This window comes from Hibiscus syriacus, unplaced genomic scaffold, assembly GCF_006381635.1.
Source record: "Hibiscus syriacus cultivar Baekdansim isolate YM2019G1 unplaced genomic scaffold, ASM638163v2 tig00110683_pilon, whole genome shotgun sequence".
Lineage (NCBI taxonomy): Eukaryota > Viridiplantae > Streptophyta > Magnoliopsida > Malvales > Malvaceae > Hibiscus > Hibiscus syriacus.
In genome coordinates, this window is record NW_024062823.1 from 3,117,210 (window position 1) to 3,142,988 (window position 25,779).

General features: G+C 32.8%; 1 pseudogene; it reads right to left on the reverse strand.

Moving 5' to 3' along the window:
- Positions 1 to 1,623: 1,623 nt before the first annotated feature.
- LOC120138299 lies at positions 1,624 to 13,579 on the reverse strand (annotated as a pseudogene).
- Between the last annotated feature and the right edge of the window lie 12,200 nt (positions 13,580 to 25,779).

Consider the following 25,779-nt stretch of genomic DNA (forward strand, 5'->3'; position numbering starts at 1 on the left):
TGACCGGAAAGGGCTGCAGCAGTGGGCTAGTGTTAGGATTTGGAGATTTTAATAATTGTGAGGCTTTTTTGTAATTTAAAAGAAACAAGGGTTTTAATAAATATAATAATATTTTTAATATTTAAAAAAATAATTTTCAAAATTACGAGATTGTGAAACGTGTCACTTAACGGAGAAAAGTAACGGTCCCTCAGGCTTGATCCGTTTTGAGTAATGGAACGAAACGTTTGACACCAAACTGGAACGAAACGTTAGGCACCAAACTGGAACGAAATAAACGTTAGACGCTAAACTAGAAAAACGGGCATAGGTTGGACACCTTTTCTATATTTAAGCCATTATAATAATATATAATGTTGAATAGATAAATGTGACTTGCAAAAATAAATATAAAAAGTATTTGATTTCTTAAAAAGGGTAAATTACACCATTCATCACTAAACTTTACTCTTTCTCCTATTTCACTCATTGTATTTTTAATTTACTCACTAAACTTTATAGATTGAATGTTTTTGGTTACTCAACGATGATATGGATTATTATTATTTTTTCATATAACATGTCATATTTTTATTAACATTTTAATATTATATAGAATTATAGTAAAACATAAATTTAAAAATATTAAATTTACACTCAAACCTTAAATTCCAAAATTATACCCCAAATTAAAATCAACACTCTCACAGCAGCACATTCTTCTCCTCTCATGGCAACACCTTCTTCTCTCAACTTGTGAATTTGGGTGCGATTATAATTTGAGGTTTAGGGTTTAAGATATAATTTATGAATTTAGGGTTTGGATTGAAAATTTAAAGTAATAATTTAGAATTTTTATTTTTTTATTTTAATCATATTTGGTATTAAAATATTCATAAAAATATGACATGTCATATGAAAAAAATAATAAAATAGTCCATACCTTCATTAAGTGACCTAAAAATTTCAATCTATAAATTTCAGTAAGTAAATTAAAAAAATTTAAAAGTATAATAAGTGAAATAGGATAGAGAGTAAAATTCAATGATAAATGGTGTAGTTTACCCAAATAAAAAATCACAACATTTTAAATTTACTTTGCTCTTCTAACTCATTAGAATGATATCACATTAATTATTTGTGATAACATGAAACTCTTCACAGAATTTGAATTCATTCACATGATCATATTTATTAATATAATTTAAATTTAGTAATATTTAAAAAAAAATAAAGATAAAACGAAATTTTAAAAGAATTAATATTTTGGATGTTATGAGTGTGATATAACAATCCTCTGGTGCAAATAATTTTTAAATATGTTTATTTTATTTAGTTTTAAACGCATGTATTCGGAATTATCTTTTTCAAATATTGTTAATGATATGCATTTGATTTCGAATATAAAATATGTTGATCCAATTTTTTTTAAGAAGACAATATTAAATTTTGCCGCTGCCACAAAGAGAAAAATAACATGTCTCTTTATTGTTAATAGGATGCAACAGGATACAATATCAAAACACCATTCAACCAATTTATCACTCTAGATAAGTCAGCATATTCTCTTGGATTACAATTCAAACAATCAAACCTAAAGCTTAAAGGAATTCAAAATAACGTACCACACCATACAACACAATCTTACAATCTATTAATCTCACCCCGATTATTAAACAAATGACAGCACAATTTACCATATAATGCCTTCTTTCCCTGTAGAAGAAGAAGAAAATATCAAAAGGAACAAAAGTCAATTTTTTTAAAATATTCAATTGTAAACAAAACATTAAAGATTTAGAATAAAAAATATACAGATTTGTTTTGGAAAGGAAAAACTCAAATATTAAGAAGAAAAATTGAAGTTGCAGCAGCTATGAATCATGTTTAGTTAAGACAACATGTGGGAAAACAGATGATTACCTTTTGCATGGATCAAATCCAAAAACATAACCCGTCTCCTCCCTGAAAAGTTTTTAAAAAAGAAAGAGGAAATAAAGAAACCAAACTCAGATTCTTGATTTCAGACTTACAAAATTGAGTGATCTTAAGATTTATGTGCAATGCATTTATCTAGAATGAGAATTTGTCTAAGCTCATAGGACCTTGCCGGAATAATTATGTGCTTCAAATTAGGATCTAATCTAAATGTGCAAAGCATATAGCTGTGAATTAATATAAAAGGATTGAGCATTTCGTATAACATAGATTTAGATATTACCTCTGAGCTAGTGGTATATCGCCGTTTGTATATCCTGGAATAAAACGAAATATTTTGGACTTTATCGGAATCTTGTCCTCCTTGCACCACTTTATCATGGAATTCCTTTGGCATATTTATAGTCTCCACTTCTTGGAGGGTTGTGTTGCGTAAGACGGCTATCGGATAGAGTAAAATCGCAACTGATAATTTGAGAAATAATAATGAAGATAAAGAAGACACAAAATTTACGTGGAAAATATAGGGTAAAAACCACGGGCAACGGTAGAAGAATTTCACTATGAGAAAATAGGAATTACAACTTCTCTCGATCTAACAAGGAGAAAACAATGGAAATTCTCTCTTGATAAAAAAAGGAGAAAACAACTCTCAATAAAACTCTCTAAATTCTCTAGTATTGGGAGAAAGCTAGAATGATTTGTGATGATTTTGAAGCTAAATGAGTTAGGGTATTTATAGTTGAAGCTTAAGGACTAATCTTATAAATACCCTAAAGTTCAGTGACTAATTGCATAGTTTTACCATCCACATTTTCAACATATTTGGTGGATTTGTTTTCAATCCTACTTTCGGTTGATTATTTTAATTCCACCTTTCGGTGGATTTAATTTTCAACAATCTCTCACTTGAAGATTTGATTGGAGCAATCATATCTTCACACCATTCTTTCTACCTTGTACCATCATGTTGCTTACGTTTCTGACAGGCCACAAGAGGATCGATACCAAGTAAATTTATCAACATCGATCACCTTCGTCATGAAATCTGCTATGTTGTCTTTGGTATGGATCTTCTGCATATCTACCGTCCATTCTTCTACCTTTTCACGAATGAAATGGTACTGAACTTGTATATGTTTTGTCCTTGAATGAAATGTTGGATTCCTTGCTAGATGCAAGGCGCTTTGACTGTCACAAAACAGAAAGACATACTCTTGATTATGCCCAAGCTCCTCCAATAACATCTTCAACCAAATTGCTTCTTTATTGGCTTGTGTAGCTGCTACATATTCTGCCTCTGTTGTGGATGTAGCCACAACTGACAGCAATTTTAAAACCCAGCTTACAGCTCCACCAGCAATTTTGAACACATATCCTGTAGTAGATTTGCTTTTATCCAAATCCCCTGCATAGTCAGAATCAACATACCCATTGATAAGTAAATTTGATCCTTCGTAACATAATGCAACATTTGAGGCCCCTTTGATGTATCTCAATATCCTCTTTACTGTATTCCAATGCTCTTTGAATGGATTCTCCATGTACCGACTAATCACTCCCACTGCTTGTGCAATGTCTGGTCTTGTACATATCATAGCGAACATTAAACTTTCCACTACCGATGCATACGGTACTCGAGACATCTCCATTCTCTCTTCTTCACTGCTAGGACTCATATTGGAGGATAATTTGAAGTTAATAGGAAGAGGGATAAAAATTGGCTTACAATCTTGCATGTTGAATTGTGACAAGATCTTCTTCAAGTAATTCTTTTGTGAAAGCCAAATCTTCCTATTACTTCTGTCTCGGTGAATTTGCATCCCTAGAATATTGTTTGCTGATCCCAAGTCTTTCATTTCAAATTCCCTAGCCAGTTGTGCCTTCAATTCTTCAATATGACTTTGTTGGGTCCTACAACCAACATGTCATCCACATACAACAACAATATAACAAAATCGTTATCACTAGACATCTTGAAATAAGCACAAGGGTCTGCATTAAGTCTGTTGTATCCAAGACACATAATGAAGGAATCAAATCTCTTATATCAATACATCGGCGCCTGCTTTAGACTGTACTGAGATTTGTTCAACCTGCAAACCAAGTTCTTCTTTTCGTTTTCTTCAAAATCTTCAGGCTGAAGCATGTAAATCTCTTCTTCAAGATTTCCATGAAGAAAAGCTATTTTAACATCTAGATGCTCTAGATGTAAGTTCAATGTAGCACACATTGCCAAGACTACTCGAACTGTTGTTAGTCGAACCACATGAGAAAAGATTTCATTGAAATCAATACCTTCTTTTTTAGCATATCCTTTGACCACCAGTATTGCACGATATCTCTCCACTTGATCGTCACCATTTCGCTTGATTTTGAAGACCCATTTGTTACCAATTGGCTTCCTTCCTTGTGGTATTGGCACAAGGTCCCATGTATTATTTTTATGAAGGGCTTCAATTTCTTCTTGCGTCGCCATCATCCACAGTGAAGCATCTGAGCTGTTTATTACCTCCTAGTATGTTGATGGCTCACTATCCTCTGTTAAAATGCAGTATGCAATATTACCTTCTATAATATAATTTGATTTCCAATTGTGACGTCTTCTCACACGATCTAATTGACGAGTTGTTGGAGCTTCAGAACTCTCTGGTTCTTGTTCATCATGTGTTGGTTCTGCTTCAGAAGAATCTCCTTGTTCAACCTTCTTTTCCACATGTATTTGTGTAGTCTCTGACTTTTTAGTGCTATCATCATCTTCTTTTCTTTATAGCTTATCTTCTACAAAGATAACATCTCTGCTGATGATCACTTTACGGACAGTGGGATCCCACAAGCGATACCCCTTTACACTATCAGCATACCTCAAGAATTTGCATTTCCTAGATTTTGGATCCAGCTTTGAAATTTCTTGGGAGTTGTACATCACGTACACAATACTTCCAAATACATGGAGGTTTGAATAATCAGCTGGTTTACCAGTCCACATCTCCATTGGTGTCTTCAGCTCTATTGCAGTTGATGGAGCTTGATTCACCAAATAACAGGCGGTATTGACTACTTCTGCCCATAATGATTTTTCTAGACCTGCATCCCTCAACATTTCTCTTGTTATTTCTAACAAGGTTCTGTTAATCCGCTCTACCACTCCATTTTGTTGAGGAGTGTTCGCCACTGTGAACTGTCTTTTGATACATTTTTCCTGCAAAAGTCATCAAATTCTTCATTTGTGTATTCTCCACCATTATCTATTCTGAAACACTTGATCTTATTTCCAGAATCAAGTTCCACCCGCGCTTTGAAGTTTTTGAAAGTTGAAAACACATCTGACTTCTTCTTAATAGGGTACACCCAACATCTCCTAGAGTAGTCATCAATAAATGAGACAAAATATTTTGCTCCACCTAGGGATGTAACTGGTGCTTGCCATACGTCAGAGTGAACCAATTCTAGAACACTTTTGCCTCTAGAATTTGATGTGTTGAATTTCAACCGGTGCTGCTTACTTGTTATACAATGCTCACACAAAGTAAGTGATACATTTGTTAAGCCTAGAAGTAGCTTTTGCTCTATAAAGACTTTCATTCATTGTTCTGACATGTGTGCAAGTTTCTGATGTCTTAGCATTGCATAATCTGAACTACATGAGGCAACAAAGGCTTCTGCTTCTTGCAAAGTCTCTTTCTTTAGCATGTACAAGTTTGATGCTATCTTTTCGCCTTTCATTACGACAAGCGCTCCATGGAACATCTTCATGATTCCTTTTCGTGTTTCAATCTTGCTTGCATTATTATCCAACAATCCGTAGGATAATAAAATTTTCTTCAGGCCTTTCACGTGATGCACATCTTGAACAACTTTAATTGTTCCATCATACATCTTCAATTTGATAGTTCCCACACCAATGATCTCTAAGGCATGATCATTGCAACTATACACAGATCCTCCTAAGACAGGTTCATAATGATGGAACCATTCTCTTCTTGAGGTCATGTGATATGTTGCTGCCAAATCAATGAGCCATATATCTGTAAATCTTTTTCTACCTTCCACGGTGGTTGACGCTTCACAGCATAGAACATCTCCATCATCTGAAGTGTTTACGGTATTGCCTTGTGGATTGGATTTTTTATTTAGACTCCAACAATCCTTCTTCAAGTTACCCTTCTTTCCACAGTTGTAACACTTTAAATTCTTCTTGCTTCTCGACTTCGATCTACCATGATTGTGATTGCAGCTTTGGCCATGTTCTGTTGATCTCCCTCTCATCGTTGTCAATGTTTCTGCTTGTTGCAGATTTACTTGTCTGTCTTCCTTGTTCTTGCACCAATTTTCTTCTTGTAGAACAGCAGCTGCAACATCATCGTAGACTAGACTGGTGACATTATTGTTTGTCAAGTTGATGATGAGTTGATCATACGAATCAAGTAGACTTTGAAGTAGAAGTTCAACACGCTATTGTTCTCCTATTATATATCTTAAGGATGTAAGCTGAGAAAATAACGTGTTCAGTGTGTTTAAGTGTTCCGTCACTGAAGTAGATTCTGACATACAGAGAGTGTACAATTTCCTCTTAAGGAAAATTTTATTGTGCAACGATGTGGCCTCGTACAATTTGGTGAGATGATCCCATATCTCATTAGTTGCCTTCTTCTCCTTGATGCTTGACAATAATTTATCTGCTAATGCTAGATGAAAGTTTTCCATAACATTCTCGTCCATTTCGATCCATTTGTTGTCATCTGTGAAATCTACCGGCCTTTCACTGATAGGTGTTAGACAACCGTTTTTCCTCAGGATAGCCTTTATCTTTAATTTCCACAATGAGAAATTTCTCCCATTGAATTTTTCAATATCAAATTTCGTTGTCATAGCTTCTATTGCGGATAGCTCCCACTATTTCACTATCGTGAATGGTTCTCTGGAACCTTCAAAGAATGGGTAATATCTTCTTACTTTCTTATATTGGAGGATCCACCTTTTGGTGGCAACCACAAAGACAATAAGCATATATTACACACTCAAATCCGGCTCGGATACCAATTGTTGCAGAGGACGACTATCGGATAGAGCAAAATCGCAACTGATAATTTGAGAAAATAATAATGAAGATAAAGAAGACACAAAATTTACATGGAAACCCCCTAAATAATATAGGGTAAAAACCATGGGTAACGGTAGAAGAATTTCACTATGAGAAAATAGGAATTACAACTTCTCTCGATCTAACAAGGAGAAAACAATGACAATTCTCTCTTGATAAAAAAAGAGAAAACAACTCTCAAGAAAACTCTCTAAATTCTCTAGTATTGGGAGAAAGCTAGAATGATTTGGGATAATTTTGAAGCTAAATGGGTTAGGGTATTTATAGTTGAAGCTTAAGGATTAATCTTGTAAATACCCTAAAGTCCAATGACTAATTGCATAGTTTTACCATCCACACTTTCAACATATTTGGTGGATTTGTTTTCAATCCTACTTTCGGTGGATTTATATTCAACAGGTTGTAATGAACTTCAATTCATCAAGAAGCATCTCTAACGTTTGACAGTATTCAATCTCCAATCATTGAAGACAAGGCATGGCTCCTTTATCAACCTTCCACTGCTCCAGCTTCGGAAGACCATAAAGCCTCAAAGACTCCAGTTTAGGAAAACCTTGTGCATAGCAACATTTGCTTTCCAATGAAAGAATTAGAAGTGAACTCAAGAAACCTTAAGTTAGGCAGCTTCTCTAGTGTTGGCATTGGATCTCTCTGAAGCTTGCAACTTGCCAAGTATATGTAAGCGAGATTTGAAGACAAGTGCTCTGGCAACCTACTTATCTTCGCATCTATTATCAACTTACAAATGCTACCGCAGCTTGAGAGGAGGTGTGTCAAATGCCTTGGATCTATTCTCCTACTAAAAATTGTCAAGGTGTGAAGATATTTACTTCGGATTATGGGTGGATTCTTGTCCAACTCCTCCTCGTTAAAATCTTCAATCTTGAAAGGCCCTTGAATCACAAACTGTCTAAGCTTTGTCATGTTGCTAAGATCCTTCAGATAACAATTCTTGGTGTTGAAGTTCACTAATGTGAGGAGCTTTCTCAAAGTATCAAACTTCAACTTTGTTTTGTCATCACATTCTTCGGGGGAGATATAGATGTCTCAGTTCCTTCATCCTCCGTATCACGTCAGGTACGTGGATAATATCATCTTCATTCATTTGTAAATCCAAGGTTTGCAAGCGTCTTAAGTTCCCCAGAGATGATGGCAATTTTGTACTTGTAAATTCTAGCCCTTGTAGACTCAGAAATCTTAAATGAATGAGATTCTCAATATCACCGATTAACTTGCATTCCGCAGATGCCCGCTCTCCTTTCATAGTTTAGAACACTGAGCAATTTCAAATTGATGAAGATATGTACCCAAAATCCCCTAGCTTTTAGAAAACGAATATATGTAGCCAAAATATCCCAACAATGCAGCCAGCCGAATGGACCTTTTATACAGGCTGAAGGTGTTTCTACCTCAAATAACTCTTTTAGATGCCTTGTATTAAAGAAGGAAAGTGATCGAAGATTTGGACATCTTATGTAATGTGTCCCAAAAAACTGGTGCATAGAAACTCTACGTACCTTTCGAATCGTGGATAACGAGCATGCATTTGACTCATCTACAATGAAGATGAAGTTCTCTTCTTTTGCCTTTGACAAGCAAAGATTTCTCATTTCATCGTGTAACTGAAAAGTAATGATCTTTAAGGTTGCAGGGTCTATTTCTCGTGGTTCTATCATGTATCTTTCTGCAAGCTCTATTAAATAACTTTCGGCCACATTTTCTTCTATTTCTGCTTCTTGCTTTAGTGGAACAATTCCTTCAGCAACCAATAACTGAATCAATCTCTGTGCGTTTATCTCATAATCCTCTGGAAAATGGCTTAAGTACAAGAAACATGATTTTGAATGAGGATTCAAATCATCATAACTTAATGCCAATACATCCTCCAGTCTTATCTCTTTGTCGTCCCTCAAGAATGCTTTCACGTTTGCTGATACCTCTTTCCATCCAATTAATGCATTCTTACTTTTAGTCAAAATTCCTCCCAACGCAATGATGGCTAACGGTAGCTTTGGGCAATATTGAACCATCTCCTTCCCTAAATCATCGTATTGATCTGTAAAGAGAACGAGAATATTGAGATATTATGTATACGTCTGCGTATGTTTTCATCACATGAAAAATTTTAATTAATTGAATATCGCCGCGTCCGCCTAATCAATTAAAAACACAAATTAGCTAACCTTTATTCTCATATGTAATGGGGTAAGGGGAGGTAGGATAATAGGCTGCCCCCAACACCAGGCTGAGAGCAGCTTCCGTGGGAGACCCCCAAATTATGAATTGCCCACCGTGGGACTCAATCCCACGACCTCAAAGTTAAGAACCTTGTGCTCTACCAACTGAGCTGGATAGGCAATCATATGTGATAAAAACACAAATTGAAATTAATTGGATCTAGATGGACTAAATAATCTTAATTTTTTTAAAAACTTAAGCACATTTTTCTTTAATTTTGAACCTAATTATTTTTTTAATAATAATCTAGCTGTTTAATGTTCTAAGTATATATATATATATAATTTAATAGTCTACGGTTATTAAAAGATAATATTTGTTTATAATCTTTTTTAGGCATGGGCAACATACACTACAGACGCTTTACAGATGTAGCTGGTTGTACATGAGACTTCTAAGGAGAACAACACTCATTTTTACCATTAAAATTGCTAAATGAATTCTAACTACATTTATTCAAATATAAATTATATAATATTATATATATTTTGAGTATTTATGTTTTTTATATCGATATATTTTTTTACTTTTTAGTATAAAAGTTGAAATGAATAGATTTGATAATTATATAACTACTAATAAGCAAATATAAAAAAAATAATGTAGAGATATACTTATGATTAAAAAAATAACATACAATTTTTAAATGAAATTTCAAAGCAGAGGAATCATATTGCCAAATTTGATAAACCTATATGCTTATTATAATATTATCCCATCCTAATTGTGGGAACATGTCATTAGGTTGAATATTCCCTGGTCTGAGGCATATTTAATACAAATAAATTGAAGGTTGTGCTATATGTATGTGTCTCATCTGGCCGTTACTCATTCAAAGGTTGTGTGTTTTACTTTTTTTTTCCTATGTCAAAGTTAGGGACTGAAATGAAAACTTTGAAGGTTTGGTGACCAAAGAAAAATCCTTAAATAATTGACTTAATTGACAAATAAATATTTAAACTATATTTCTTATTTGCTTTGTACTTAAAGTTACTTTTTTGTCAAAGTAGACACCTAAAGCTTATTCGGTTATGTTTTGTCAAAGTAGACACCTAAAGCTTATTCGGTTATGTTTTGTCAAAGTAGACACCTAAAGCTTATTCGGTTATTTTTTTGTCAAAGTAGTACTTAAAACTTATTCAGTTACTATTTAAGGTTTATAAAGGTTTATAAAGTTTCATTTTGTTATCATTTTAAAATCATTTTCGTTAAAAAAATTGTCAATCGATGATTGTTTGACATGTAATATTAATTTTTTTATTAATATTAATTTTCTATAAATAAGACAATGAACATTAGTTTAAGCAACTCAATTTGGTTCAGACAACAGTGTAATCTCACCGAAGGTAACGAACAAGTGATGAATGGGTAAAAATCAGACGAGGAGCAGTAGTTCAAGCAACTCAATTTGGTTTAGACAACAGTGTATTCTCACCGAAGGCAACGAACAAGCGATGATTGGGTAAAACATAATCTCGTGTGACGGGATTAGAAGCTAAGTGTTGTGATTATTGTGTTTCAAGCAGCAATGTGCAATGACAAGGAGACGATCGACAGCAAGTGTCCCGGCCCGTAACCACCTGATACTCGTAAAATCGGGTATCGAGTACACGGTTATCATTTTTTATTTTTAAATTTATTTTTTTTAAAAAAAATTAATCACATAAAAACACATAAAATTTAAAAAATCATAATACATATTCCATTAAAAAAATTTAATTTAAGGTTAGTTTTATGGATAAATATTTAGCTATATATATATATATATAGTAAAATTTGTATAAAAAATTATAAATATTAAAATTGAAAGTGAGTTTTTCCTTGGAAACTCATATTAATAAAAATATTTTTGAAAAAAATTAAAATTTAAAAACAGATAATACAAATCTAGAAAGAATTTAAGGATTTAAATTTAGTTTTAAGGTAAAAATATTAAAGAATCCAAAATAGAAATATAATTTAAAATCAATATATATTAAAATTATAGGGTCAAGTCGAGTATCCGGTTATAAAAAATATATTGGCTCAGACCCTGCCCAGCTATTCGAGAAAAATCATGGGTCGGGTACCAAGCCAGGCCGAGTAATTTTTTTTAAAAAATATTACCCAATTTTTTAATGTCTGGTTTGGCAAGTCAGCAGGTTGGGTCAGTCGGATCGGGTAATTTCGAACACCCCTAGTAAAATCTGACAACAAATGGGGTGATTGGTTATTGTTGATTCGATAGTAGGATATAAGATTTAGATGTTTAGGGTTTGAGGAAATAAAAAATTTGAGTAATTTAGCGATTTTGGGTTAGAAAATTAATGATATTTATTTTGTTCTTTTGACAAATTCTAAATCTAATTCTAATCCTACTTAGATGGGAAGGGAAGGGGAGCTCTAGGGAGTGGAGGGGTAGTGCTTCCTAGTAAAATCTGACAACAAAAGGGGTGATTGGTGGTGGGTGTTTCGATAGTAGGATATGAGATTTAGATATTTAGAATTTGAGGATTTAGAAATTTTGATTAATTTAGGGATTTTGGGTTAGAAAATTAATGATATTTGTTTTGGTTTTTTGACAAATTCTAAATCTAATTATAATCCTACCTAGATGGGAGGGGAAGGGGGGAGACTTTAGAGAAAGGAAGGGGAGTGCTTCTAGGGGTCTAAACCCCATAATCTAAGAAAATATGATGAAACAAAGATAATTAGCTTAGATAACCGACCTATAAGATAACGACATGCATAATGATCGTCCAATAAAATACCATGGGCAGAAGAGGAGAAAATTCTCTAATGTCAAGAGAAGAAGAATATAAGAAGTGTCCTTAAAAATCTACTCAAAACAGATTTTCTATATAAAATGAAAAAAATAAAGTTTCTACTTTAAATCAAACTAGTTTTTTTTATTTTTCCTAATTAATTTAATTAATTATATCATTTTGAATTCTAGTCAAACTCTAGCAATACCAAATGTGTTTGCTCTGATATTTGTTTTTTCTGAAATAAAACTAAAATAAATTAAAACATGTTATGTGTCATTGCATAGGTAATGAATTTGTTTTATTTATTGTTAACGGTCAGACACCTTAAATGATAACAGAATAAACGTTAGACATATACTTGACAAAAAAAAATTAAACAACCAAAGACAACATTAGAATAATTTAAACATTTATTTTTCAGTTAAACCTAACTAATTAGATAACTATCGGTAGAATTTATTCAATTAAAAGCACAGTTAAAATTTTCTTGTTTCAGAAAACGAAGATTAGAAAGTTGATGTATAGTTAATAATTTTGTTGTTGCTAATTTGATTTAAAATATTACCTTGAAAGTCTGTGGGAGGAAATGTAATATTTCGAAATAATGTCAAGCTTTCATCATATGTTAGACGCGGCAACTCGTAGAGGTAACTTCTTCCATCTGCATCTGAAACAATGTTTTTATTTCTGGAGGTGAGCAATATTTTACTCTTGCTATTCCTTTGAACTGAAAATGCAGGTTTTAGACTGTTCCAATCTTCGGCATTCCAGATGTCATCAAGTATCACCAAACATCTGATTTGCTCCAAGAACTTGAACAGCTTCTCCGCTAATTCGTCATTACTCTTCCTCTTTCTTCGATGGAAGTAAGTTTGGATAAAATCTCTTCCCAAACTTCTCTTTTTTTGCACACTTGAGAAACATACAAAAACGCCAAGTGTTCGAAAAGACCAGTGACCTCCTTGTGCTTTTTTATTTTCTTGGCAAGAGTTGTCTTCCCCAGACCACCCGTTCCACATATGCAAACAACCCTGCTGCATTCACTTCCCTCGTCCACAAGAATTGCAACCAATTTCTCGACATCATCAAGTCCGACAGTGTTTTTATCCTTAATTTGAGGATAAGGCCGCCTTTTCTCCTGCTTTTCGGACGAAGAACTTTGTCCTTCTCCTCTTCCCCCTGATACCTTTGGTCGATATGCATTCAATCGTCGTACCAAGTCATTTCTTTTTGCTATGATTTTATCTATCTCCGACCTGGTTTGGTGGAGCATCCATAACTCCTGCAAGATGCAGGCAGATCTTTTGATACAATTAGTAAAACCGGGTTTCCTTTTGGACCCAATCTCGAGAACAAAAGTCTCCACAACATCCTCAGCGTCATCAGCTAGATCTCTGATTTCAGCTGCTTGAAGAGGATTCGACCCATCTTCATTGGTTAAGAAATTCTGCATCCATGTGAGGTCAGCTAGCAAACGATCAACTTTCTCCTCCACGCTCCGTAGGTAGTCTGCTTCTTCGGCTAGCAGCTTGCCGAATGTTGTCACTGCAGACACCACAGCTGACCAAGCCATAAAAGTGATCTCTTTTCCTGTGCTCAGAAATTTCTGTAAAATGTTTCTGGGAAAGTATATTGCGTCGGGTGTGAAAAGAAGGAAGACAAACAACCAGTCTTATATAATTGAGAGAAAAAAAAGACTTCGAGAGAGGATTTTAAATATCACTTTTTAGAAAATAAAACGCCTTTTCCAAAAGTCTTCATCACCGCTCTTATTTAATTGAAAACTAGGCGAAGACCAAACAATTATTTTTGTCAGAAGAATTAATAGGTAATAAAGGCCAGACTTTTATTTTAATTTAATTAAAAATTAGTATATGATTGTATTTGTATTATTAGACCAATTAATTGTTGGTAATAAAATTCATGTTTTAATTAAGGGGAAAGAAAGATTAACAAAAACACGATGCGGTGAACAAGCATAGTTAGATTACTTAAGAGTGTTAATTGAGTTCAGCAGTTCGCGAGTATCTTAAGTTCTACTAGCTAAAATTTTAATAAATATTTAATTTAAATTGGTTTAAATAAAGTTTAAATTTATTTGATAAGTTTGTGAACAGTTAGTTTTTTAAGATTAATTATATATTATCAATTTTTTTCAAAAATAATTGATATATTTTATGGATTATTATTTTGGTTATAATATGTTTTTAATTAATCACTAGTATTTGATCTATTGATCGACTAATTCATATCAAGTATTATAGAGATGAGGGCGACCCTCCCAACCCAATTTGCTCCATTCGCAAACGCAAAGATTCGAACCCCTAACATTGCTTAAGGAATCTAGTGTCTCATCGTATTAGACTGAGTGTTGGTTTATTTAATTTGATATAATTGTTAATTATTATTTTGGAGTTTAGACTTTAAAATTATTTGAGACACTATTTTTTATTTTTTATTAAATTTATTTATTTATGCTTATGTCACCCTTTATATAGTATTATTAAATTTTAGAAAATAGTATTGAAAAATAAGATAAAATTCTACCGAGATGAATGAGTTACGAGTTTTTTTTAATGAGCACCAGACAAATAAAACTCAGTTGAGTTTAATAAACAATGAGTTAAATCAAACATAAATAGAATAATTTTTGTGTTAAAATAAATATTATTTAATTTATGATTTATTTACTCGATAAACATCCTACAATTTTCTTTTTTAAAATGATTATTAAAATTTTAGTCGTCCATATTTTTTTGTTTATATATTATATAATTTTGAAACTATATATGATATATAGTTTTTAAAATATTTTTGAAAACATATATATATTATATAGTTTTTAAAACATTTTGAATATATATATAATATATAGTTTTTAAAACATTTTGAAAACATTTATATATTATATAGTTTTTAAAATGTTTTTGAAAATAAATGTAATATATAGTTTTTGAAAAAACATTTTGAAAATATATATAATATATAATTTTTAAAACATTTTTGAAAATTATATAATTTTTAAAAAACATTTTTGAAAATTATATAGTTTTTTAAAAATATTTTTGAATTTATATGTAATATATAGTTTTTAAAAGAAACAGTTTTAAAAATGTATATTATATAGTTTTTATATTTATTTATTATTATTATTATTATTATTATTTATTACTATTATTTTTTTATTATTACTTTTTTTTAGGTCCAAATGGGTCAACTGTCTAATAGTCCAAATCTGGTCCAGCTTTGGGCATGATTCAGCCCGTTGGAGTTTAGGGTTTGGAAACCCTAAAACATGCTCAATTATCTCGCAACAAGGGAGTCAAAGGGTCATTGGCGAAACGGCCGGCCGAAATCCTGAACTGACCTATCCCGGGATGGTCGATCAACCACGAACAAGAACATGATATCCAGGATTGACCCCCAAAATGGCCGGAAACAGCCCTCATCGGGGCTATATAAATACACTGCCAACGTCAAGCAAAGGGAGGGTCACCGACCATCAACAGTAAACCAAGAACACTGCCAGAAAAACACACGGCCACACCAAACAGAACCCACAGGCACGACCAAAATAAAATACCCACAAGTAAACCGAGAACAATCGGACAAAACCCAAAGGGCCAACAAACCAACAACCAATTATCAACGAGAGCCATGGCAAACACACAAAACAGTCGAAATACACAACATCCACACAGAAACACAAAGCAAAAAACCATAACAAAAAAATAGAAGGCAACCAAGAGGAGCGAAGCCTCAAAACCAGAGGACCATCGGGAGACGAAGAGCCGTCGAAGAAGGTAAAAAAACCGAAAGGTTTTTTCTTAAGATCTACAGCGGTAGAGGTGGAGTTTGAGTTTTTTGGCCTCGGATCGGAGTTCACAAGGGAGAGAGAGGGCGGCGGAACGGCGGCGAGGCCACCGGACGGTAACCGGATTTCAGTCGAGGCATGAGAGGTTGAGAGAGTTCTCAACTCTCTCTCTCTCTCTTCAGATTTCGAAATGAAGGAAATGAAAATGGGTAGGCCACTTTGGCCTTTGAGGTATATATTTATATTAACTACAAAATGGCGTCGTTTTAATGGGGATTTTGTGGGCATTTTTTCACGTGGTTAAATTACGTACTGGGGGTTTCCGTGTTTTATATGTTCATGCTTTGGTTACCTACTGTGTTTTAATTACATTGTACTTCACGCATCGCATTTATTAATTTTACGTTTTGGTCCTTATTTCTCATTTTTAGCTAATTCTTAAATTTAGCATGTATGTTTATTCTGTTTTATTTTGGTCCTTTAATCTTTTATTTTTACTATTTGGATCCTTTGCACTTTTAATTATCCATTTATTTATTTTATGTATATATTTTTTATTTTCTCTTAATTTTAATTTTTTTCTTTCCACATTTTATATATTTTTATTTTTTTTTTATTTTCTTTTGGGCTGAATATATTTTTTCTCCTTTTTAACATTTTTTTATTTTCTTAATTATTTATTTATTTATTACTTTTTTTAATCTAACCACATTCTTGATTTTTTTTTCTTTTCGAATGTGAGTAATTCAAATAATCTTTTTTAAAATTTCAATTTAAATTTTTAATTTTCGCGATTAGGAAAACTGAAAAATTAATTGGTGTCAAAAGGGTAATACAAGGGTGCTAATCCTTCATTGATTGTAACCGACTCCCGAACCCGACACGTTTCTGGTACAACGCAGATCAGGTAAGATGTTGTCTGACCCACCTAAATTCGTTTTAAAATGGTCGATGGCAACTCTAACCCAATCAATTTAAGTCGAAGCCCAATTTTAGACCCAACCCAAAATCAAATCCGACCGAAATAATAGATAAATAAATTATAATATTAGAAAACGACTCCCCGGTGGATGGAAGGACACCGTATAACTTCTGAAAACATTTAATATATTGCTTCGGGTGTGAAAGCTAGGAAGACGAATAGGCAACCTTATTTAATTGAGAAGGGGAAGACTTTTGGCGATGAAATTTTATATAATAAAACAGATGATTTTTTAATAGAATTTTTTAATTAATTGATGGTGTGAAAAATATTTTATAGATACAATTATTAGGATTTAAAATCTTTTAGGTTAATAATATTTTTTATTACTAAGGTCATTTAATGAGTCTTATATAATAGATATTATATATATATTTTTATCCTCTAAAATTTTACAAATTTATCTTTTTTTCAAAATTTTATAAATTCATCTCCCAATATAAATTTTTATATGAATCCCTAATTACAACCAAGGGTCGGCTTTAATCAACGAGAGGAAAATAAGTAATTAATTTGAGGTCAGACTTTAATTGAGAAGAAATTTCTTTTAACAACCAAGGACTGGCTCTTTTCATTTGCGCTTATTTAATAAAGAATCCGTGTCGTTTATATTACGAGGAATGTAACTGAGAAAAGTTTTCTATTTTCATTCTTTTAACATTAAGTTTTTAAAATTTTCTATTTTAAATTAAAAATAATGTTTTTATTATTAAAAAATAAAAAAATATAATAGTGGGCACCTAAAAGTATAACTGAGAAAATGTTATGATAAATTTTTAACGAAAAATTTTTTATGCACTAAATCATTTTTTGAGGTAAGGTTTAGATATTTATTTTTGTATTAAGATTTTTTATTATTATAGTTTGTGAATAGGTACACATTACAAAATCCAAATCAAGTCCAATGCCCAAAACCCAACAGTCAAGGCCCAAACATGGAAGATCCCACGTGATACAATGATGGAGAAACCCTAAAACCTAAGTTCCAAAGCCGTCCAGCGTCATCCATTAGATTTGATACAAATTCCATATGTAATATCCAAAATTTTGGTTAGTGACCAAAACTCAAAATTTTAAAGTTTAGTAGATAAAGTATAAATTTGAGAAAAGTTTAGGGACCAAAGTGGTCATTTTCCCAAAAATATTTATTCCAAAAATAAATAGTTCACCTTAAAGAATGACTTTTAAGTGAGAATTAGATTCTTAATTCAGAATTTGTGTTAAAAGCTATAAAGTGTTAAAGGTTGGTAAAATTTCGGTTAATCTGATCGAACAAGAATTTTGATAAATTTTGAAGGATGATAAATTAAGCTTAGATATATTATTTTTCACATTTTAAAATGATGAAAAATAATATAGATCATTGGATTTGAGAATTAATTTCCAAGTTCATTATGGACCGTTGGATGAAAATGGCTAGATCAGAATTTTTGAAAATGTGCATGGGTAAAGTTGTAAAGGGCAAAATAATTTGTTCATATTTTACTTTGAGAATATGATAATTAATATGTGGCAAGTTATGGTTTTAATTATCAAGATTCATTAAGGGTGAAATTGTCATCTCCTATTAAATGAATTTTAAATTCATTTAAGCATAATAAATGACAAATTAACATGAAATTAACTAGAAATTTCATGAAAACTTGGTCTTCTTCATCCTTTGTAGTCGTGAGCCATAAACCATAGGTAAGCAGAATTTTGTTTTTCATTTTTGAGCAATTTCCTTTGGTTTTTGGATTAAAACATGAAATAGAAACTTGATCTATTCGAAGAGCTCTATCATTTGGTACCAATTATGCATGTTAATCTTGCTTGAATGCTTAGTTCCCGAATTTGTTATATGAAGAAGATGTTAGGGTTTTATGAATTAATGATGGATTTTGAGGCTATTGATGTTGAAGAATCATTTTCAATCTTGTTTGATGATTAAAACACCTAGAAATGCTTCTATTGAATTTGGCCTAACCCTAGGGGTTTGAAGAAATTATGATTTCGTTAAATTATGTTAGGAGTTTGATTTTAAAAGCCTTGAAATATTGTTTAGAGGTGGAATTCATGCTTGAATCAAGTGAAAATTATCAAACCTTAAGCCCTATAACTTATGACCCTAAGGAATTATTGGGGAAAAATTGTGAAAAATTTCCCTATGCATAAAAATGATGTTTGGAAGGTTCTACAAGCCTTAGAAATTTTTTGGGACCGTAATATAATTTTATGAAAGTTAAGGGCCCTATTCGATAATTATGGAAAGTGATGAAATTAATGTGTAATTGTTTAATAGTTGTTGTATCGTACTGGAATTTAATGTTAGAGTGTTGAATTCCATGTTAGAATGTGAAATTGGACTATTTTGGAAAGTTGGCAAAATTTGAGCACCAAATTACAAATATAGGAAAGTTAATGACTTAAGTGGAATTGATGTAATTGTTGAGGTATTGGGCTGAAAACTAAATGCTGGAAATTTAATTAAGTTGAGTGAGATTTGAATTGAAGAAAAAAAAAGCAAGGGACCATTTTAATATAAAAGAAATGTTAAGATGAATTCTAAAAGAATATATAAATAGTAGTAGTACTTTGGTATTATTATGAGCATACAATGTTAGTAAGAATACTAACATGTATTTTATATTTGTATGTGTTGTATATTGATGCTTGTGTAGATTGTGATCAAACTCGTGATGTAAGCAAATCTAAAAGCAATGAAAAAGTACAAGAGTAAGCAGATATCGATAGTAAGGTTTAATAGTGAGGCATACCATGTGAGTACATTGTTTTTATTATAAATGTATATAATGTGAGGAAGACTTGCGATGAGTCAACCTCGAGTGATTTTGAAAAGATATGTTTTGAATCGTATTATGGTATATTTTCATAAAGTTTTATGAAAATGGTTTTATGAATAGTTTTAGGTTATGAACTGCCCTAAAACAAATGTATGTGTTTTACAATATTTTAACATATGTTGATGTTCCTGGATAAATGTTTAATATGTAATTTGGATATAAAAGCCTGTTATATGTACATTGAGAGTCATAGGTATACTTGACATACCTTGAGTAGAGTGGTTATAGATAGATCTTGTTTAGTGCATTATTGTATTCCTGTATTAGTACATTTGTGTACTCTTGGAACTATGTGTATGAAGTCATGGTGTTCATAATGTTTAGACGTTGTGAATCGCCATCCTGGTTTATCAGTATAGTGTTGTTTTGTACTACAATACCTATACTCCTGCTGAGCACTTAAGTGCATGTTATATACACTCATTGTGGTTTACGTATCATGCATTCTCAATCGTCATACATTGGAATGTTAATGGATTTTTAGTATTCAGATTGACTATTATACTCTTTTGATTTTATTAAGTTGATTAATATTTTATCTCACCTTGTTTTGTTATAATGCCTCACTAAGTGAATATTTAGCGTGTGATTGTTTCACACGTAGGTCATAGCACATTAAGAGTGAGGAGTGCAACTGATATCATCTGTAAAGGGTCGTCTCATCAGTAACAATATGACATCTCTAAATGTTCTTTTGATATTACTAGTTGGCATGTACTTATTTATGTTAGGATGCTATAGTCTATAGTATTATGTATATATGTGAACTTAAACTACTATATGATAGGCATAAATTGTATTTTATATGTTAGTAGTTAAATTATGTTTTATATATTTTTTATTATATCATATTATTTAAAGAAACAAAATTTTACTAGTTTTTCGATATGAAAAATGTTTTAAAAAGTATGTGACATCTCTTACTTGTGTTCGGGGTTGTATACGGGAAAGAGGTGTTACATTTACTAGTATCAGAGTTGCAGGTTAAACCAATTCCTTGCCTAAACTGAGTGTATTTTATATGGAAAGTGTATACATGCCACTAGGATTTGAATATTACTGATATGGTATCAATATGAGATGATTGATGTCACTCCTTACTAACATAAGTTGTTATGATTATGTATTGTGTTAGATGTCAGAATCTGAGAATTCGCAGAGAGCAACTAATCTAGAAGTCCAAGAAGGGACTGATAGTGGTTGCAATGAGATTAATAGCGAGCATCCCGCTCAGTTTGGACATAATAGCATGCCTGCACACCAGGGAGTTCTAGTACAAGACTATGGGGCATTTCTTCAAGATTTGGATGCGATTTTAGCTCAATATCAGCCTCCCCCTCATCCCCATACACCTCCGGCTCCCCGTGAGTCAATACCAAATGAGTTAAAAAGTTTAGGGGCGTCAGAGTTTAAGGGAGAAGAAGATGAGGGTCCTATAGTTGCATACCTATGGTTGAATGATATCAAAGTGATGATGGACAATATTTATTGTTTGGACTCTAAAAAGCTTGAAGAAGTTGTATCTTTATTCTGAGGATCAACCCAAGTGTTGTGGATGAACACCACGATGTATGTGTCTTCCGATCAAGTGACTTGGCAATTCTTTAAGGATGAATTCAAGAACAAGTACATTGGTGAGCAATTTATGCAAGCCATGTTGCTGAAATTTCTTAATCTAAAGTAAGGTGACCGGGAAATTTATGAATATGAGTCTGAGTTTAACAAGCTAAGTCATTTTACTGCTGAAGTGGTTCCCAATGACAAGGCTTGGTGTGATTGGTTCATCGAAGTTTAAGGCCTAAAATGAAAGAAATAATTTTGGCATTGAACTTACCTACATTACAGGAGGTGGTAAACTGAGTAAAAGCAATTCAAAGGGATCAAGATGAAATAATAGCAGAGGAGCATAACATGCAGACAATGAAAAGATCGGGAACATCCTCCACTTCTTATAAGGCAAAGAGAGGAAAGGGTTCAAGTTCTATATATAATAATAGATTAGATTAAGTTGCAGTTTCATAAAAGGATAGACAATCTCAATCAATTGATGCTATCTTGGGCAAAGACCCCAGGATCGATCTTCGCCATATCAGATGTGCGACAAGTTCTATGGTGGATTACGTAGAGCCATCAGTGGAGCCTGTTTAAAATGTAGTGATACTAGCCATTTTGTTCGAGATTGTCATATGAGGTCTGATGACAGATCAATGCAGTCTGAGAAATCAACAACAGTGTTATAAAGAGGTAGAGGGAAAGCTAGAACGAAAAGGCCATCTGAGTCGACTCCATGACCATAGACGCGTACAGTGGCTAGAGTTTACAATATCAATACTAATAAAGATCGAGATCACCTAGAGATTATAACAAGTACTTTCTATCTCCTTGATGAACATGTGTTTGTTTTTGTTGATCCTGGTTTTACGCATTAATATATCAGTACAAAGCTTATTATAGATAGAGGTATTCAATTAGAACCAATCTTGATTGACATGATAGCGAAGAACCCATTGGTCCATAGTGCAAGAGGGAGTCGAATATGTAGAAATTGCACGATAAAGATTCAAGAGGTTCTGTTCCTGGTGAAGCTTATGAAATTACTGTTGATGAATTCAAGATCATTCTGGGCATAGATTGGTTATCTCCGCATTATGGATGTGTAGATTGTCGCAAGAAGCGATTATTCCTGAAATATACGGATGGTTCAAAAGTTATAGTAATTGGAGAAAAAGAGAAATCATTGCTCAATGTGATCTCAACAGTGACTGTTAAGAGACTAATATCAAAATGTTGCACAACTTTCCTGGCTAATGTGATAGACATTCAATTATCTGAAGTTAGATTGGATGATAGTCCAACAATTCAGGAATTTCCAGATGAATTAACCATATTACCTCCTGATCAAGAGGTGGAATTCAAGATTGATGTTTTTTTGGGTATTGAGCTTGTTTCTATGGCTCAATATCGGATGGCTCTCACCGAGTGAAGAGATCTAAAGGCCCAGTCACAAGAGTTATTTGATCAATGTTTTATTAGGCCCAGTGTTTCTCTTTGAGGAGCACATGTAGTGTTCATGAAAAATAAAGATGGATCGAATATACATAGATTACCGTCAGTTGAATAAAGTAACAGTAAAGAACAAGTATCCTTTTCTGAGGATTGATGATATTTTCGATCAATTAAAAGGTGTACAGTGCTTTTTAAGATTGATCTTCGATATGGATACCACCAATTAAAGATTAAAAAAGATGATATTCTGACGATAGCCTTTCGGACTCGATATGGACACTATGAGTTAGTGGTAATGCCGTTCGGTTTGACTAATGCTCAGACAATATTCATGGATTTGATGAACGGAGTATTCTAGCCTTACTTGGATCAATTTTTGGTGGTGTTTATTGATGACATTTTGGTGTACTCGTGGACAAAGGAGGAGCATGATGCAGATCTTAACATAGTCTTTCAGACCCTTCAAGAGAAAAGGTTATATGTCAAGCTGTCAAAATGTGAATTCTGGTTGTCAAAGGTTGCTCTCTTAAGCCATGTTGTTTCTGCAAATGGCATAAGAGTAGGTTCCAAGAAATTTTAGGCTATAGTGGAGTGAAAACCACCAATGAACATCTCTAAGGTTTGAAGTTTCTTGGGACTTGCTAGTTACTATCGAAGGCTCGTAAACAACGTTTCGATGATAGCTTCATCATTAACCAAGATTTTAAGAAAAGATATGCCTTTTGACTGGATAGAAAAGTGCCATGAAATCTTTGAAATGATAAAGAAGGTTTTAACAATAGCACCAGTGCTAGTACAACCAGAATCAGACAAAGATTATATGGTATTTAGTTATGCATCTCATAAATGTTTGGGATTGGTGCTTATGCAAAAGGGTAAGGTTGTGGCCAACTCATCAAGACAGTATATTGAAACTCCAGAAAACATGTTTACCAAATAACATAACTAAAATGGATATATCTTGAGTTCCCGATACCATATATTGAGGCGATTCAAGAATCATTGGAAATCTAAGAGATAGACTATTGTAACTCCAGAAAACATGTTGACCAAATAACATCAGGATCCCATTCAAAAAGTAGTCGCAAGTCTTATTCTCTATTGTTCTTTTTTTCCAATGCTATGTCATGTGGATCACTTAGAAGATTTAGACCATCTTCATTTGATGTGAGCCTTGGGATACATGTATCATCCTCCATCTCTTCAAAAAGATTCAACCTCAAATTTGAAATATCAAAGGAAGAAACATTAAAGCATTTTAAGAATTCACTCACATTATACGTACCAAGTAGATATGCTTTGATTTTTCTATACTTTGTTCTTCTAATAAGTTTAAGTAGAACCAATAGTTCAAACAAGCATGAGTTGTCATCATTATAGACTTTGGTACATATAGCATTCCCCCTCTCATCAAAAGGTTTCGTCTACAAATCTGGAAATTCAAGGGAAATAAAATTAGATATGTGGGTAGGACAACTTATGAAATACTTACCTGGATTAATTTGACGTGTCGCTGTGCACATTAGTAGAGGTTTATTCCTTGTTGGAATTAAATTCTTATTGTCTTGAAATTTGGCGTTTATGTTGAAATTAAACATGGCGCCGACCACTGTTGATTTTCTTTTTGATTGCCTCATATGTTTTTTTCCATGTTTTTACTCTTGTGTGGTGAGAAAGAGTGTTTAAAAAAAGCGGTTCATGAAAGTAATCCATGGAGTCTCATAAGTGTGGTTCAAGAGTTGAGAATTCTTGTAAGGAGCTTTATGGACTGTATAACATGTTTAGTTGAAATGAAACCCATCTACAAAATTGAACTCATTAAAAGAACATTTAAACGAATGGGTGAGAAGTGCTACATCTACACAGATAATAAAATTCTAAATTATCTATCGACTCAAAAAGAGATGAACTTGACACAGATCATCGTAATTTTGACATTTGTTTGTTGCAAGTTTTAAAGTTAGTACCTTTTGGCCTCTAAGACACCAAATAAGACTTTACAAATGTTTGCTAGTCTTAGGGGAGTGAAATGGTAAGGTTTTGGTATGATTTCGTGCTCAAAACAGGGCATTTTAGTTCGTCGGTATATGTACTAGAAGAATAGTACAAATATTATCCTACATGAAAGGCAAAAACTAATCATGTTATAAGGGCAATATTTATACCCCTTCAAGAAGTATTGATACTCGGGGGTACAATATCGATACTCAGAAGGTTGGTAACGATACTAAAGCATTTTCGAAAACATCGAAGCCAAATTTGGTATCGATACTCCTCATGAGAGTATCGATACCCATGGTAGAGTATAGATACTCCCCATAAGAGTATCGATACCAAGGAATTTTCGAAAACATCGAAGCTATTTCTGGTATCAATATTTAGGATGAGTATCGATACCCAAGAGATTGGCCAATTTAATTCGTTTGGTTTGGAGGTTCGGGCTTAGGTCTTTTGAGTTTGTATAAACTACAAGTATCCAATGCAAGTGAAAACAAACAAGTTAACTCAATTCTCACTTAGAAATCAAGCAAGATAGAATGAAATAAGATTTACCTTTGTATGATGCTCGAAAAATGGCTAGGACACCCAAGTTACTCTAGCATTATGACAATTGTCCTTTGTTTGAGAATATCCAAATATTCTCTATTTGGTATGCATCCGATGCACGTAAAATATGGGTCGTACTAGTATAAATTTTGATCCACGTAAATTCTGGAATCGTACTTTATGCTCAACTAGGTACAGAGTGTGAGCTTTCGATACACGTAAATTCTGGACATTACCTCAACCTCTTGAGGATCTGAAGTAAACTAAGCACCATAGTTTCAATGCACGTAAATTTTGGTTCTTACCCCGAAGCTATCACGTTCTAAATAGGCTAGTGTGTTGTCTGAGATATAGGTAAATTTCTCCGACCACATTACTTGGTCTATCTCATGTTTCTTATATACTTCTGCATGTTTATGACTTTGTACATCGACATGTTCATGAAATAAATGCATGTAGTATTGCATAGTTATTCTCGTGGCACTGAGATTGTGAGCTTAGCGTATTAAATGTGTTTTAGTGTGCATATTACTAGAAGGATTATTGATGAGCCTATCATATCAGTATATTCTGGACCGGAT